Genomic DNA, 5525 nt, shown 5'->3' with positions numbered 1-5525 from the left:
AAATAAGCTACAAGGATGTATTGTACAGCACAAGGAATATAGCCAATATTTTATAATAACTTTAAGTTGAATATAATCTATAAAACTTTTGAATCACCATGTTGTATACCTGAAGCTAATATAATACTGTAGATCAACTATGCTTCAATTTAAAAAAAATTTTAATTAAAAAAATAATAAAATGTTGCACCAAGAAAAAAAAAAAAAAAAAACCAAACAGGAGAAATGTCAAACCAATAAGCCCAAAAGTGACAATGAAGACAGAGGTGTAGCTCAGAAAATATAAGAGAGATGGTCTCTGCCTTCACGGAATATATATACAGTCTATTGGGGCATTTTGAAACATACTTGAGCACCACTTACGCTTAAGCTGGGGCCTTTGTTATACACTTAATGTCTTTCCACGATGGTGTTTTTTCCTTTAATGAACCCAATGATCAGAGATCTGTCAAAGTAAATAGGAAGCCAGAGAGTAACCAGGTAGCTAGTGGTGTGTTTTATAATTGGCCAGGTGATTGAAGACCTGTCTTGAGTGAATAACTGGACCGGAAGTGGCCAGGGAGGGATAATGTTTTCAGAGGATCTGACTGAGGGGGAGCTGTATTTTCCATTGTCTTAATAGTTGCCAATCATCTGTCAGTAAGTAATCTTCTGTCAGTAAGAAGAGAGTTTGTTCAGCCCGTTCAGTGCACCTGTGTGATCATATTCTAATTCCCAGTCAGAGTTCACTTGCTCTAGAGGAAGCCATTTCCAAATGAAGTGTTACTGTTTCATCCTCCTGGTTTTATTCCTTGGTTTTTAGAGCCAAAGAAGTGCTGCTCAAAGGGTAAAATTTTCTGAAATATCCAGTGAGCTGAAAATTCAAATAAGTGCTGGATCCTAATTATAAATAGAAAGAGTGGTAAAGAAAGTACATCTGAACATTGGATAATAGAAATATGTAATCAGAGTTGGGAATAGAGATGTAGAAATAGGCGAAACTATCAAAAAAGAATCTTCCAGGCACCCTTGTAATCTACTTAGATATTTCAGTATTTGACCTTGAAACAACTTCTGGCAAGTTGGATGGCATAATTTCCTAGAATATCATAGTGAATAAATCCATTAGCCCAGTGACCCTCACTTGGCATTTTCAAAGAAATTTACTGCCGGTAGTGATAAGGTTTCGAACACTAAAAGCTGCCTGGCTGATGAAAATCCTGTTTGAAAAAAAAAAAAAATCTAGGCAGATTTCACACAGGAGTTCCACCAAATACACTCATACACCCATACTGTTAAAGTGCATTAAGGTCTCAGGATATCATGGGTATTACAAATTCTATTTCTTCTATGAAATTATTTTTAATCCAGCAAAAATGTTTTGAGACCTACTATGTACAAGGCATATGCTAGGTGCTTAGGGGAGCATAGAGAGGAATAAGAGAGTCCCTTCTTCCTTCTAGTAACAGATAAGACAATTAGGCAAATAACTAAATACTAGAGATACAAATACCCTACTGGGAGAGCTCAGGGAAAGAAGCAATTGATTCTTTTTTTTAAATTAATTCATTAATTTACTTATTTATTTATTTTTAGCTGCGTTGGGTCTTTGTTGCTGCGTGCGGCCTTTCTCTAGTTGCGGCAAGTGGGGGCTTCTCTTCATTGCGGTGCGCGGGCTTCTCATTGTGGTAGCTTCTCTTGTTGCGGAGCAAGGGCTCTAGGCTCACGGACTTCAGTAGTTGTGGCTCATGGGCTCAGTAGTTGTGGCTTGCGGGCTCTAGAGCATAGGCTCAGTAGTTGTGGTGCACGGGCCCAGTTGCTCCGCGGCATGTGGGATCTTCCCAGACCAGGGATCGAACCCGTGTCCCCTGCATTGGCAGGCAGATTCTTAACCACTGTGCCACCAGGGAAGTCCCAAAGCAATTGATTCTGACCAACAGAATTAGGGGAGGCTTAATTGAGGTGAGAACTGATTCATAGAAACCAAATTAAGCCACATCCTTTGTGGAATCAAACTTGAAACCACATTCTTTAGCTGGATTTAATACACGGTGGGAAACCTGTTTAAAGATTATTTATCCTACAAAGGGAGAAATGTTACTAATGAAACAAAAGAGTTTTCAGCCATGTCATCACAAATGACACAACCTAAAATGCTATCACTGAATAATATCTGTCCTCATGGGAACTGCAACGTGTTACAAAAGTATATTTAATTCAAGAAGGACAACGTCATGACTCTTAGTTGTAGAAAGACATTTTGAACAGTGGCTAACAGAGCAGGAGGACATAAATATTCTGTCGCTAGAAAGATATGCTGTAGAGTAGAACAGGAGTAGTTTGCTTGGCTTAAACATGCCTGTGATGCACTCTTCTCCCAAGACTATCAATTATTTTGCTCTTATTCCACAAATACCTAGTAGGCCTTTGATTACTAATGTACAGTTCTCCCTCGGTATCCACAGGGGATTGGGGATCCCCACCCCCACTCCACGGTTACCAAAATCAGAGGATGCTCAAGTCCCTTATATAAAATAGCATAGTGGGACTTCCCTGGTGGTCAGTGGTTAAGAATCCGCCTGCCAATGCAGGGGACACGGGTTCGATCCCTGGTCTGGAAAGATCCCACATGCCGCGGAGCAACTAAGCCCGTGTGCCACAACTACTGAGCCCACGTGCCACAACTACTGAAGCCCGCACACCTAGAGCTTGTGCTCCACAACAACAGAAGCCACCGCAATGAGAAGCCCACGCAGCAACGAAGACCCAATGCAGCCAAAAATAAATAAATAAAATAAATAAATTTATTTTAAAAAATAGCATAGTATTTGCATATAACCTATGCACATCCTCCTGTACACTTTAAATCATCTCTAGATTACTTATAATAGCTAATACAATGTAAATGCTATGTAAATAGTTGTAAATACAATGTAAAAGCTATGTAAATACTTGCCAGTGTGCAGCAAATTCAAGTTTTGCTTTTTGGAACTTTCTGGAATTTTTTTCTCTGAATATTTTTCATCCACGGTTGGTTGAATCCACAGATTTGGAAACTGTGGATAAGGAGGGCTAACTGTAAGCATGCATTTTAATCCCAGAAAGGAAACTGCTTGAAGAACAGCACTAATCTTTGAACTCCTTGAGGGCAGGGACTATATGCTGGTTAGCATAGATCAATATGGCAGTGCTTGATGAGCCCTTAGGTAAACTGACAAAATTGCAAATTCGCAAAACTGTCAAAAACCACAATTCTAAGTACCAGCAAAGCAAAATGGACTCTTAATTGTCAGTTAACTCTTACACATCCTACCAGACATGCAAATTTAAATATTATAGCCATATTTTTCAAAATAAAAGAAAGCCAGTAGAAAAATTATGGAAGAATCCACATAAAGTAACCTGATATATACCATGGGCCTATATTTTCAGTTTAACCACAAGTATTTGATATCAGAATGAAGTGGAAAGCTAGATGATCAAGGATCTATTTAAAATTTTTAAAAATCATATCAGAAATATTTTAATAATAAATATGATGAGAGAATGCAGAACATTTTTCGAGTAGGTCAAAACTAGAGCACAAATGAATTTAGGGACAAAATCTAATGAAATGAGTATATCTTGACTTGGTTAAATTTATTTGAAGTCTTTTGTAGTTCAAGTATTTAGAAATACTTCCTGTTTAGTAAAATTTTAATCCATTTATTCATTTGAGAACTGTTTACTAAACAGCTACTTAGTACTAGGCATTGGGTGTACAGTAGTGACCAAGACAGGCACTGTCCATCTTTTTGAAGCCAGGGCCAGCTTATCCATTAGGCATGGTGAACACAGTGCCTGGGACCCACAATACTTTTTAGGGGTCTACAAAATATTTTAATTTCCTTTAGGATGAGAAGGAAAAAAATGAATATAATCCTGGCTGGATTGTATTAGTCTTTATACTAATGCAGTCATAAAATATAATTTTAATATTTGTTATGGAGAAAGAGGCCCACAAAGGCAAAAGTTGCTAGGATGGGCCTATGGGGAGTTTACATTCTATTAAAAGAGACTGGCTAATAATTACATAAAGTAGAAGACAGTGTAAAAAGTGCTGAGATCAGGGTAAATGCAGGGCGCGAGGGGAACCCATCTTGAGAGGTCATGGAAAGTTCTCAAAAGCCTCAACAGAAACATGAAAGATGATAAGAGTAGGAAAGGAAATGCACAGGAGCAAGAATATGCATAGATCTGAGCAGTGCGCTCTGCACTCCTGGGGATCTGTCTCTTGCTTCAACAGTGTTTGGACGGAACAGACCCAGGGACAGACCCTTCCTCCAGCCTTCGATCACCCTCCAACCCTTTTTCCAGTCGCAACCTTCAGAACCAGCAACTCAGCTATCCTCGGCCTCCAGGACAAGCCAACATTATTTTTTGAACTTAGCTCCTTATTACCCTTCAACCATGAGCTCCCAGATCCATCAGAATTACTCCATTGAGGTGGAGGCCGCAATCAACCGCCTAACCAACATGCATCTGTGTGCCTCCTGCACTTACCTCTCTCTGGGCTCCTATTTCCACCAGGACGATGTGGCTCTGGAGGGCCTGGGCCACTTTTTCCATGAATTGGCCAAGGAGAAGCTCAAGGGTGCCCAGCATCTCTTGAAAATGCAAAACCAGCACGGCGGCCGTGCCTTCCTCCAAGACGTGCAGAAGCCTCCCAAAATGAGCGGAGTAAAACCCAGGACGCTATGGAAGCCATCCTGCTCGTGGAGAAGAACCGGAACCAGGCGCTTTTGGATCTGCATGCCCTGGGTTCTGCCTGCGTGGACCCCCAGCTCTGTGACTTCCTAGAGAGCTACTTCCTAGATGAGCAGGTGAAACTCATCCAGAAGATGGACGACCACCTGACTAACCTCCACAGGCTGGCTGGTCCCCAGGCTGGGTGAGTAGCTCTTCGAAAGGCTCACCCTCAAGCACAACTAGGAGCCTAGCGGCCTTTGAGGAGCCCCTCTGGTGTCAGGGCTTCTGCCTGAAGCCCCTCTCTGTAGCCACCAGGCAGCTTTTTAACCACCCCGGAGCTCTCTCCCAAGCCTTGGACCAAATGGGAACAATAAAGCTTTTTGCAGAAAAAAAAAAAAAATGTGCACAGGTCTGAAAGTAAGAGAGGTGACGGTGAGTGGGAAGAAGGCCAAGTACCTCCATATGTTTAGAGCAGTGGTTCTCAACTCAGGGCAATCTTGCCTCCCACAAGACATTTGGTAATTCCTGGAGACATTTTTGGCTGTCACAACAGGAAGGGGATGTTACTGGCATCTAGTGGGTAGAGGGCAGGATGCTGCTAAACATCTTACAATGCACAGGACAGCCCTCCACCACAAAGAATGATCCTGCCCCAAATGTCAACAGTATGAAGGTTGGGAAACTGTTAAAGAATTAGAACTGGAGATTTTAAAATTTTAGTCTTTGCCAATTTGACGGCTAGAGATAGTATCTTGTTGCTTAGATTTACATTTCCTTGGTTACTAGTGAGCATAAATGTTTAAAATGTTTAAATATAT

The 5525-nt window shown here is 40.9% G+C and overlaps 1 pseudogene; it reads left to right on the top strand.

Moving 5' to 3' along the window:
* The first annotated feature begins 4428 nt into the window (after positions 1 to 4428).
* LOC118889492 lies at positions 4429 to 4950 on the top strand (annotated as a pseudogene).
* The last annotated feature ends 575 nt before the right edge of the window (positions 4951 to 5525 follow it).

Source organism: Balaenoptera musculus, unplaced genomic scaffold, assembly GCF_009873245.2.
Source record: "Balaenoptera musculus isolate JJ_BM4_2016_0621 unplaced genomic scaffold, mBalMus1.pri.v3 scaffold_132_arrow_ctg1, whole genome shotgun sequence".
Classification (NCBI taxonomy): Eukaryota; Metazoa; Chordata; class Mammalia; order Artiodactyla; family Balaenopteridae; genus Balaenoptera; species Balaenoptera musculus.
This window is presented reverse-complemented; position numbering and strand designations above follow the sequence as displayed.